The following is a 12,607-nucleotide window of genomic DNA, read 5'->3' as shown; positions in this document are numbered from 1 at the left end:
TAGACCAGGCTGGCCTCAAAATTAAAGAGATCCACCTGCTTCTGCCTCCAGAGTACTGGGACTAAGGGTGGTGCCACCATGCCCAGCTTATTAAGATGTAAAACGTGAGGAAGGTGGTATTTTAGTTCCCAGCAGAGAGATGGTTTGTTTAATCAATGCTGTTACCATATTTGATCGTTGACTTGAGAAACAGCCTCAATGACAGGTAAAATATCAAATGGATTAGTCCTTATTTAAAACATGAGAAAATAGAACAGATTTAGGGGAAATTCAACATAAGCTCAAGATGGGGCAGCAGGGATTAGGGGGTGCAATGTACAAAAGCTAGAGTTCATAAGAGAGAAATACAGATTGGAAGATAAAAAAATTAAAACAGAAAAATCAGCTTGAGAAAAATATTTGCCCTACTCTTGATTGGTGGACTGTTAGCTCTTTGCAGTCGATGAGTTAAAAAGGACACCCACTAGGGAAGGGGTGGGCTGGGCAGTACACAGGACAGAGGAGCTGCGGAACACTGAAATTAAACACACAAAGCTGCACCAGTCGAGATGCACTTCCCTAAAACACGGTTCTGCGGCACATTTGGAGGTAGCTGTCTGAGAAACTGTGCCTAGACTCTGAGGTTCTGTCCTGTGTCAAAGAGGTTTAGGTCCATGAGAAAAGTTGACATCAGAGAAAGGATTTGTCTAAGGAAGAGGGCGTCTCAGAAACAACTTAACACTTACCACACTTTTTCTCTGCATAGCAGGGTTTTGTTCATTAGACAGCTCCCCCATTCCTTTTCCTAGTTCAGAATTCCACAGGCTTTCAAGCAAAGGTGGGCATGGTGGTTCATGCCTGTAATCCTAGCATGCAGGAGACTGAGGCGGAAGTGTTACGGGTTTGATGCCAGCCTGGGCTACGTAGTGAGTTTCAGGCCAGCCTGAACTACAATGTGAGACCTTCACACACACACACACACACACACACACAATTCTCTCTCTCTCTCTCTCTCTCTCTCTCTCTCTCTCTCTCTCACACACACACACACACACATTCTCCCTCTCACACACACACATATTTTCCCTCCCTCCCTCCCTCCCTCCCTCCCTCCTCCTCCCCCTCCCCCTCTCTCTCTTTCTCTCTCTCTCACATACACACACACACACATATTTCCCTTCCTCCCTCCCCCCCTCACACACACACACACACACACATTCTCTCTCTCTCTGATACACACACACACACACATTCTCTCTCTTTGACACACACATTCTCTCTCTCTGACATACACACATTTTCTCTCTTTGACACACACACATTCCCCTCCCACACACCATACACACATCTCTCTAATCACCTGGCTCTTTTAAGTCTGCTGTTCTGTAGGGTTCCCGCGGATACTAACATGATTACAAGGTCTGCCACTTGTGAATCTCTTTTGCCGTCCATTTCAGAGACTTCATTGTCAAGCCTTCAAGGAGAAGTCAAGCTCTCACTATCCTATGAGAAGACGTTCAGATCCGCCTGCTAGGGACACCCAACTCACACCAGCACCCCACGTTCCCCACTCATCATTTTGAAAGACTGAAACCGCTTGATGAGCCCAGCAATAGGGAGTTACGTGAGAAACAGGGGAAGGCATCCAGTGGCTGAAGGAAGACGACAGAACTGGCTAAAGAGTCCAGAGTGAGGAATTTAACCCAGGCAATGCACTGGTGGAGGCTGTACTTCAGGGGACGTGTGTTTGCAGTTTCCTATTGGAAAGAAGTTGGAACTACTGTTTACTTTATGGGATGTCTGTAACCTAGGAGATGGTGCATATATACATTCGCAAGTTGATTGTGAAATGTATATGGAAATATGAAATGCCAAAAGTAGCCACACCGATCCTGCAAGAGTTTTACCCTGGATACCAAGATCTGTGGTGATGCGCAATGACTCTGGGAATAGCAAATGTAGCTCTGCCCGTGTTGCACTAGGTTCTAGGCCAATTAGGTCTCTGGCTGCAAGAGTTCCACAGCTTCCCCAAACGGCACCACCATCCTCAGACTGAGTATTCAAACACACAAGTCAGGGGGTGGGTCAGGGGCCTATAATTCACATCCAAACCATACATAATCCATGATCCAGCGAGTCACGATGTCCAAAACCATAGTGGTGCACCTATAATCTTAGTAATGAATGTAGGGGACAGGTAGCGGTTGGAGGCAAGAGGTCCAGAAATTCAAGGCCAGCCTGGAACACACCAGATCTTGTCTGGAAAAAGAGAGACAGAGGAGGGAGAAATCTGCACACTCTGTATCTCCCGGAAACACTAGATACGGCCTGACGTTTTCTTTGTTTTAATCAACTGCTTTGGTTGCAAAGATCACAGCTCGTAGTCATGACCCATTAGGTGCGGGTTCCCAGGAATTCTGATGTAGTCGGTACGCGGGTGTAGCCTTGGCATCAGACGTTTACAAGCTCTCTGGGACGTGCTAGTGTGACGCAAAGCCTAAGAACCATTAGCACAAATAACTTAGGTCTGTAAGGCCAATTTTGGCAAATGACCCGGAAAGCTGTTTTTGCAATTCTCTCTCTGACCACTAGATGGCGGGTTGTCCACACAACAGCATTTCAATACCAGGTGTTTGCTGAATTGGTCCGTGGGCCGCGTGGAGGCCAACAAGGAAGCTCCCAGCTGAGGCTGATCAAACACTCCGCATGCTTGGCCTCACCCGGAATCCTATCGTTGGCGGGCATCTTTTTTAAGTTCTGTGAGGAACGGAAAGGGGAAAGAAACAGAACCCTCAGATCTGTTAAGCCTGGCCTTTTCTACAGCTACAGTGAGACAGTTCCTCACTTCTGAGCCTAGGTGTTTTCTTGGGTGTAAATTACAGCAAGGCATTCTTTAAGGAAAGACCACGCCCTTTGTTTGGAATGAGGCTTTTTGGAAACCGTTTAATTAAAAGTAGCTAGTTCGCCTTGTTGCAAATAGCCAAGAGGCACTATGTTTTTATCATCGACTGTCGCCCATCTGAGAATCAAACTCAGGGCCCCTTGCCGTCTAAGCGAATCTTGCCATCTAAGCAAATGCTCTTCCACAGAGCAGCAAAGAGCCTCAGCCTCAGAAGGGCAATATTTAAACCCTATTTATAGATTTGGATTAGTGGTGGGAGTAAATGGGGCAGGCAGGAGAAAACCGGGAAATCAAGAAGAGCCCTGTCACCCTAACACACAAGAGTGTGATTTTTTTTCCGGAAAACAAATACCTCTGGGCTTAATTTTTTTCCCCTTTGATCTGAAAATAAACACCAGCCTCCATGCTCCTTGGTTGCACACCCTGTTGGTTCGTTAAAGAGCCATCTGCCGTTTCCCTGCGAGAACTCCAAATCCAATGATGATGGGCAAAGTCCAGAAACAACTTCAAGACAGTTTTTCCCCCCAATAAAATTAGCTTTAAAACGGAGTGCAATTACCGTGTCTGTGTTTCTGCCATTTGAAGTTTCTCCCACCAAAATGTATAATATATTCATTTTGGTGACCGTGTAAATTTCTGTCTTTTTGAGACCAGAGCCCTGCTGGCTGATGGCAGCTACATCTCGAAGCTGGAGGTCAGCACGAAGGAAGCGAGACCCCCTTCATGGTCATCCGTTCACATACTAGTCTGGACTACACCACCTGGTAGACCCTCCCGCCAAAAATATGCTCCAAAATCCAATTAAGGCAGGAATCTCCAGAGAAAACAGCACCAGTAGGATGTGAATAATCAATTGATTGCAAGGGATTTGGATCTATGGAGGCTGGGGAGTCCTAAGATCTGCGGTCAGCAAACTGGAGACGCGAGGGAGCTGATGCTGCAGGTTCAGTCGGGAAAGCCGGGGAGGGAAGTCCAGCTGATCTCCAAGCCCGTACGACTATCGGGTGGTGAGCTTGCTCCCTCTCGCTCGGCCTTTGTGTTCAAGTCATCAGCACACGGGGTGGCCATCCAATAGCTTTGTCAAAGTGCAAGCCACAGAATTCTAGTTCCTTGGGATGTTAATAAAGGCAACCTGATATGGAAAGTCCGGGTGTCAAATAAGTTTGGAAAATCCTGGGCAAGATTGTTAAATAACACTCTTTGCCAGCAGGACTTTTTGGAGCTTCTGTGCCCTGTGGTCATTCAAAAGAGGGGGTGCATCTAAACTTCCCAAAACATATCACGCAGCTCAATGCTCCGCTGCTGAAATAATCGAAATAAACGACTTAAAGAAGGAAGAACCCTCACTGGCTCCTGGACCTAGAAGTTTTAACGCAGAGTGAAATGCCTCTGTCGCGTGGGATCAGAACTATCACAGAAGAGAGAAGCAGAAGACAGCTGCTCACCTTCAGCGTCCAGGAAGCAGAGAGGACTACAGACCGACACTCTCAGAAGGTATGTTCCCAGACTCCCCTTCCTCCAGGCAGGCCCACCTTCTACCTTCTGGTCTACCGTTCCCTAATAATTTATAAATACTCCGAATCTATCCATGGATGAAAACCACCAAGTAAGCTGGAGCCTTCACGGACACACCCAGGAGTGTGAGTCACTAATCTCACAGGTGTGCTCCAATCTCATCAAGTTGACATCGGCCAAACTGCACACTCATTTGACACAGTGGCCCGTTTGGCCCTCAGCACCTCCCCAGACGCTGCCCTTGTGGCTTTATTATGTACTTCTGAGCAGAGGATGTTTTTCGCCTGATTGTGTACCTAGCCCCCAGCATGGAACTGTAAAACAGTTTCAAGCGATGTTTGCAGGGCTGTGAAAGGGCCGTGACAAACTGCAGATGATAACACAAGAGAGAGGGCGAGACTGCAGGTCAGTTGGAAGCATGACTTGCTGGAGTCTACTGCAGCACCTCCCAGCCACTGCCAGAGGCCCAGAAGATGCAAACGTACGTTGAGGACTTCAGGGCCAAACTGCGGCTTTCCCCGTGACATATGTTGCAGTGGGCAGGAGAGAGGCTCATCCTTCTTCAGAGACTGGATGAGATGTGCCTGCCATGGCCCTTGGTCTTTCTCTCCCCTCGCTGGGGCCTGTGCTTACTACCAGCACTTCTGTCTGCATTTCAGGCTCTGAGAGCAGCCCACAGGCAGAAGCCCTCTAGAGCTGAAGTTCTCGCGAGGGCTAGCGTTAATTGTCAACTTGGCAGATTTTAGAAGCACCTGGAAAATGGGTGGGTGAGCATGCCTGTGGGGACTGTCTTGATTGTTTGGTTGTAGAAAGACCCGCTCACTATGGGTAGACCACACCCTGGGTATTCATCCCGAACTTTTGAAAAGGAGGAAGTGGGGTAGGGGAGATGACTCAGTGATTAGAGCGTGTCCCACACAAGTGTGCGGATCTGCGTCCCCATCCCCAGGACGCTCTGGAAATACCTGGTGAGCATGGTGGCCTGACTGTATTCCCAGCCTTAGATGGTGGATGCAAAGGAGCCTGGAAGCTAGCTGCCCAGGGAGAGTAGCCCTTACCGGGGAGTTCTGACTGAGAGCCTCTCCCTCAGTGAACACGGTGGGAGAGTTATGGAGGGTGATTTCCAGCCTTGAGCACCCACACGTGCATGCTCATGTGGTCCTTGTCAAGCAGAGATGCATAGACCAGTAAGGAGCGCCAATACACCTCTTACAGGCCAGCTCCAGGCTCTCTTTCATAGATGGTTCAGCTACTCCGCAGGTGTTTGTTGTTATTACCTTCTGCCCCTGAAGTTGAGTTAGATCTTGTGATTTATTTTGGGTGGACACGCTAAGCTGCCCTTTCCAGAAAAGTGTAGGAAAGTAGTGGTAAGGCTTGCCCTCTCTTTCTGTTTGCCATGGCGCTCTGTCTGGAGCTAGTTCTTGGTTGTAAATGGCACGAGCCAGATACAGACTTTGACTGTTTCAATCCACTGAGATTTAAGGGATTCTGTTGTAGTGTGGTCTGGCCCAGCCCATGGTGTAGGAGGTCCTTCTGTATTTGTGTTGCTTTCATTGGTTAATGAATAAAGAAACTGCTTGACCTGATAGGGCAGAAATTAGATAGGCGGGAAGACAGAACTGAATGCTGGGAGGAGGAAGGCAGACAGAGAGAGCTGCCATGAAGTCGCCAGGTCAGAGACACTGAATCTTTCCCAGTAAGCCACGACCTCATGGTAATACACAGATTAACGAAAATGGATTAGATCAGGATGTGAGAGTTGGCCATGAAGAGGCTAGATATAATGGGCCAGGCAGTAATTAAATTAATATAATTTCTGCGTGATTATTTCCGGTGTTAAGCTAGTAGGATGCAGCCCGTGCTCCTACTATAGTCCAGAGGATAAACCTACCAAAGCTGCTTCAGGGAACACACTCAGGAGCAGGCTTGCTCTGACTGCTTAGCTATACTCCCCGCTAGGCCCCAAGGATTTTCTTTGAATCCTTGCCTCTGCCACTTGTGTGGAGAAATGCCCAGCAGGACCCTTGAGTGCTGCATGTCTCTGTTCTTCATCTATAAAATAGCAACGATTGTATTCACTGTGAAAATTACATAGGTTAATTCATGGAAGAAGCTTGGAAAGTTGCCAGACACAGAGTAAGTGCTCAATAAATATTAGCTTTATTATTAATATTTCTTCAAAAACAAACAACAGTTGGATGCCGCAGGTGGCCTGGATCCCTTCTTAGGAAAAATATTATCCAGAGGAAACCTCACTCGCATCTGCCTTTGGGAAGAAGGGTATTGTAGCAAAGGAGGCAAGCTCAAATGTACCTATTGGCAGAGCCGGAGAGCGACACCAATGTGTTTAGCTTTAGTTTTTCCTAGTTTAGAGAGAATAACATCTTCCATAAAAACAGGGGTGCACATGAAGTGATCAATACCAGCCATACTAGCCGGAGATGAGAATACCACAGAACATGTGAACCAGCTAAAGCGATAGCTGGAGCCATCCCCAGGGTAGGTATTGTGCTGATGGGTTTTGGGTGTGTGGGTTTTGTTTGTTTGGTTTTGATTTTTTGAGACAGGGTTTCTCTGTAGCTTTGGAACCTGTCCTGGAACTAACTCCTTGTAGACCAGGCTGTCCTCAAACTCACAAAGATCCTCCTGCCCTTTAGGATCCGTTCTTCTGCCTGTTTCCAGCAGTGGTCAGTTAGCTGAAGTCCTCCTGGTGGACAGTCCTCCCAATTTCCTGTTGTTGTTAATATTTATTTATTTGGTTAGTTCATCCATTTAGCCCATGATTCTAAAGCCCCCATCTCCCAAATGCTGGGGTTATGCGTGCGCTTTACCAGGCCCAGTTCCTTGAAGACTTTTAACTCTCATGACTCCATGGGGTTCCTCTCAAACTCCCATCTTTCTCCACACAGTAGAGGAACAAGGTGCTCCCCCTTCTCTTCTGCCAGCCCGAGTCAGGGGAACCCATGCATTCAGCAGCCAGAGCAGAACAGCGGGAACCTTCAAAACCATCACCAGCAACTCTGAGGCTGACAAGAGGCGGAGACTTTAAACCTTTTTTTTTTCTCTAGGATGAGTTAGCTTCTTATTTGTGGTGTAGGTCAAGTAATAGCCAAGATCATACTCAGAGAGTGACATGTGGTCTAGTCTATCAGCATTCCCTAATCCCCACGATTTCTTCGAGGAAGGGTCCACATGCCAGCATCCAGCCATAGAATCACATCCTTGAATATCTCAACTCTCTGGTAGCGACTGAATAGGGAAAGAGACTCTGAAAGATGCAATTTTAAACATCCCCACACAATGGTGTGCGAACCTGTCAAGAGTTTCTGGCTGCCTTTTCTTTCCACCTGGCTCTCGCCAAACAGAACCGGCAGACTTTCCCCTCTCCAATCCCGGTTCCAGCCCCAATACTAGTCTAATTTCTTGCCTGTGGTCCGAGGACTTAGCCACGCAGGAACACAAGCGAGCAAGTTCGGTTTTTAATAACGCAGGAGAGGCAGAGAAACAAGAGTAATGAGACGCGGACAGCCTAGCGTTCTGGAAGAACGCAACCTTAACCAGAGATTTCCCCTTTTGACTCGTGCTCATTAATACAGAAAACACTCGCTGCCACATTTAATGATGAAACTTTGTAATATGTCTGTAGCCAGCACAGAACAAGTTGGTGTAGCGCGGATAGAGTCGTAGAGGCAGCAGGCAAAGCTCCTGCTCCCACCTCAGCCCTTCCAGCAGACGGGGCATCTCTGGGGCTGAGGACAACTGGGCGCTACAGGTCCTTCCTTGATGGAACCAAGACAGGGGGATCAACCATTTCTTCATCATCTCCTACAGGAACCCACTGAGAAAAGAACAGCCTAAGGTGAAAGGTTCTATTGATAACCTTCAGAAGTTTCCAAATATCTTAAACCTTGCAAGAGCAAAGATGGGGGCGTAGAAGGACAGGCAAGGGTTCGTTCCTATGTGCTTGCCAATCTCTGGTGGCCAGTGGCACCCAGCTGGGCCTCAGCCAGCGGAGGGTGGGAAGCCTAACCCACTCTGGGCAACTTTGTTTTCTTATGGCAGCCGCGGCTGCCATCCAGGCATCTCCCTGGGATGGCACCAGTCCTACCAAGGCTGGTCTTGGTCACCTGGGTTGACTCAATGTCCCTTCCCATAAGTTGATGCCTATGTCTTCCAGATTTGGAATGTGGCTTTGCCTGTGGGCTGGGGAGAGGCAGTGAGTCTTGGCGATCTCACTTGGTCTTCATGACAGTATCATCACGGAGAGCTGTTATTTCATACGTTTTTATTTTTTTAAATATTTATTTATTTATTTATTTATTTATTTATTATGTATACAATATTCTGTGTGTATGCTTGCAGGCCGGAAGAGGGCACCAGACCTCATTACAGATGGTTGTGAGCCACCATGTGTTTGCTGGGAATTGAACTCAGGACCTTTGGAAGAACAGGCAACGCTCTTAACCACTGAGCCATCTCTCCAGCCCCCTTTCATACGTATTTAAAAAAGGAAGGTAAAATTCAGATTACAGATTAATCGCTTACTGTTGGAAGAGTACTGCCATCTTCAAGGGCGGGGAAACTGAGACTCCGGCCAGTCAATGACTGGAGAGGCAGAGTTCTCCAGGATTAACCCGGCAGTAGGCTGGCTCCCTCACCCTTGTGTTCCCAGAGCTGGAACTGAATAAGTGTTCAGTAAGCAATAGGTGAATGAATGAGATGTACAGTGGACAAACAGGAGCCGCCACCATTTCATAATGCATCCTACTTGGGATGAATTCCCTCCTGGTTCCCTGAGGCTTGTCTCCTCCTCTAGTGCCTGGGAATTGAGCCTGTGCCTCTCGGCAGAGAAGCCTGGCTCATGGAGGGGACTAGCCACTTGTTGAGACACTGAGTCCCTTTCCCATTGTGCTAGTCAGCCTTTGTCAAATTGGCACTAGCTACAGTCACCTGGGAAGATCCATCCTATTGGCCCATGGGCATCTCCGTGGGGCATCTTCTTCTTAAGAGCCTAGCCCACTTGGTCGGTGCTACCTCTGGGTAGGTGGTTCTGGGCTGTATAAGCAAGCTGAATAAGCCAGTGAGCAGCATTCCTCAATAGTCTCAGCTTCAGTTCCTACCTCTAGGTTGCTGCCTTGGGTTTCTGCCCTGTTTAGCTTAGTGATGGACTGTAAGCTGTTGCTTTTGGTTAGTCTTTTATCACAGAATGGAAACCTAACCAGGGCACCTACCATGGCCTCTGCTTAAGTTCTGTTTATCCTTGATAGAGTACCCTCTACCAGCCCCTTCACAGGGGCAGCCACTGTCAGCTCTACCCTCACTGTATCTGTGACCAAATCCTTCAACTCCTTTGACTCTTGATTCTTTCATCTGTTAAAAGAGACAAGTAACGAGGTTCATTGTGTGGCTGGACCAGACCAAGTCTGTGCAAAGATAGCCAGATGGTCCCACCGCTAGAGCGTGACTGCAGACAGGGTCTTCCATGATGCATACATGGTCATTCACTATACTAGGTTCTCTTTGTGTGTTTGAAATGCATATTTTTTGTCTTAAATAAGTGAACTCATGTAGATAATTCAGTGAAACATAAAGACCACTTCTTTAAAAGTTTTTCTTCTTCATCGTCATCTTGATCTCCTCCTCCTCATCTTCTTCGTGTGTACTTCTGCAATGGCTGAAGCCAAAAGACATAGGTCCTTTCCTTCCTCCTTTATGTGACCACCAGGGATCAAACTCAGGTGCCCAGACTTTGTGGCCAGTACCTTAGCAGCTGATCCATATCCCAGCCCTTGAAAACCTATTTCTAAGGGAAATGAGGGCACACAGGGGCTCTGAGCAGTCTGAAAGGGTGATGGAGGGGGCAGAGAAGTCTAATCCCCTTTGTGTGCACAGATGTGGAGCAAGACCTCAGCAGCTGGAAGTCAGATCGAAGCACCTTGATGGGTCCACATCATCTACAAGACATCCATTGGGGGAGTCCAGAGGAACCAGGTGCTGGGAACGGAAGTCAAATCATCCATGTCCACAGATGTGGAGCAAGGTCTCAGCAGCTGGAAGTCAGATCAGAGCACCTTGATGGGCCCACATCATCTACAAAGCATCCCATTGCGGGAGTCCAGCGGAACTGGGTGCTGGTAAGAACTTCCTCCAATGCGGAAGCTTCTGATACCCCCACTTTTATTTCCATCCATTAACCCAAGCCCCTTCTTCTAAGTTTTCCCTATTGGCTGCCTACCCTGCCCACACTATCATGGTCCTGTAGGTATACCTTTCTCCCGGGTCCCTTATTTTTACCTCCAAATACTTATGACATTTCCAGTGACTGTCCCATTCTTACTGTCCCTGGAAATGGTCCTTTGCACACCTCTAGCAAGCAGAGCTCCCAGAAGGATCCAGGGTTCTGCTTCTTAAATATTTTCCAGGTATCTTAAGAGTTGGCTGAGTGCTTGGTCACCCCTTGCCAGGTCAGTAAAATATGAGTGAAGGTACCAGAGGCCACATCCCAGGGAGCTGTAAGAGCCAATACACCATTTGCTAAGCTTGTCCCTGTAGCTAGGAGCATTCTGCCATTCATTTGCATGCTTAAGTAAAGTTTAATCAGGAAAAGCCCCCAATTCCCCAGTGATGGACATGGAACATGGTCAAGAAAGCAGTGGTTATTTTTTTTGGGGGGGGGGGTGCTGTTTGTTACGCAGCATGATTAAACTGTCTGATGCAGGGTGATAGAGGCAACTGAAAGCATTCACTGGCCATTGGTAATGACTGATAGCCCTCTCAAGGATACCAAGAGATAGAAACAGAGGCGGGACATCAAGAGAACCCAAGGTTGTGAGTAAAGAGCTTCCATGGGATGATATAAAGAGCTTGGCATTCCTCAGGTTCACTGTGGGAGCCTACAGTTCTGAATCTGCTCCATATTGACTAAAGGTTAGAAAGTTCAAATCTATTCTTGCTCCTCAAGGAGAAGTAACAGGATGTTTGACCAAAGGTGTGGCTACTGGATGTCTTGCTACTCAAAGACCAGACAACAGGATGTTTGACTTAGGCGTGGTTACCAGGTGTTCTAAGATGTAAGGAGGTAATTATGCTTGTTTGTTCCTTGTATCATGGGAGGGAAGTCTTTTGCCCTCCCCTTTCGATTGGGGTATATAAGGACTATAAGAAATAAACTCGGGGCTGTTACAGGATTCACTGGAAGCCCCCATGACTGTCACTTGTATATTTCTTTTCTCAGTCCTCACGGTAATAAATGTACACATTTTGTCTGTTTTCTCCATGAAGTGACTTATATATAAATATGCTTACATACCAAATTAGCAGTTTAGAAAATTAAGCCAAGAACATCAAGCCAAGAACCCTGAGGTCCTTATTACCCAGTTGGCTAACTCTGGCAAGATTTGAGACCATAACTCTTGGTTACTGAGCTACAGAGGCTGTCTTCCAAAGTGAATGTGAGCATGCATGGAACTCTTGAAACCTTTGGTTCTTAGAGGCCACCAGACAGCAGAAGGACACTTGGGTTAGAGCAGTTCTCAACCTTCCTAATGCTGTGACGTTTTAATACAGCTCCTCATGTTATGGTGACCCTAACCATAAAATTTTCATTGCTACTTTATAAATGTAAACTTGCTATGGTCATGAGTCACCGTGAAAATATCTGTGTTTTCTGATGGTCTATGGTGACCACTGTAAAAGGGTCATTTGACCCCCAAGGGGCCGCACCCCACAGGTCTAGAGTCACTGGTCTAGAGCTTGCTGACTTGTCCAAAGGGCACGGGTTTAAGGCTGACTCAGCAGCCTGTGTCACCAAAGGGGGTAATGAGGGTTCTGTGTAGAGTCTAATGAAAGTTAGGTCACTGGGGGTGTGTCCTCAAGGGGATATCAGGCTAGCCATTCCTTCCTCCGTTACTTTCCAGCCATGAGGGGAGTAACCTTATTCTACTGTGTGCTCCCTCTACAGAATCATGAGAACCGCCACCACCCAATTCCCCAGCCATCCACAAAACCTTAGAACCCCTGAGACAAAACAGGTCTTTCCTCCTCTGGAGAAGTTTGTCCTGCCTAGTCATCACACCAAGCATCTGAGAGGAGAGGAATGGAGTTATCTCCCAGTGTCCCTCATAATACAGCAAGGGACTTTGATGGGACTGCATGGTAGGGTCAATGCTGTGTCCCTTGCTGTGGACCCGACGGGTTCGTATTGGGACCAGG

Source organism: Chionomys nivalis, chromosome 23 (genome assembly GCF_950005125.1).
Source record: "Chionomys nivalis chromosome 23, mChiNiv1.1, whole genome shotgun sequence".
In the NCBI taxonomy this organism is placed as follows: domain Eukaryota; kingdom Metazoa; phylum Chordata; class Mammalia; order Rodentia; family Cricetidae; genus Chionomys; species Chionomys nivalis.
Note: the sequence above shows the minus strand (reverse complement) of the source record.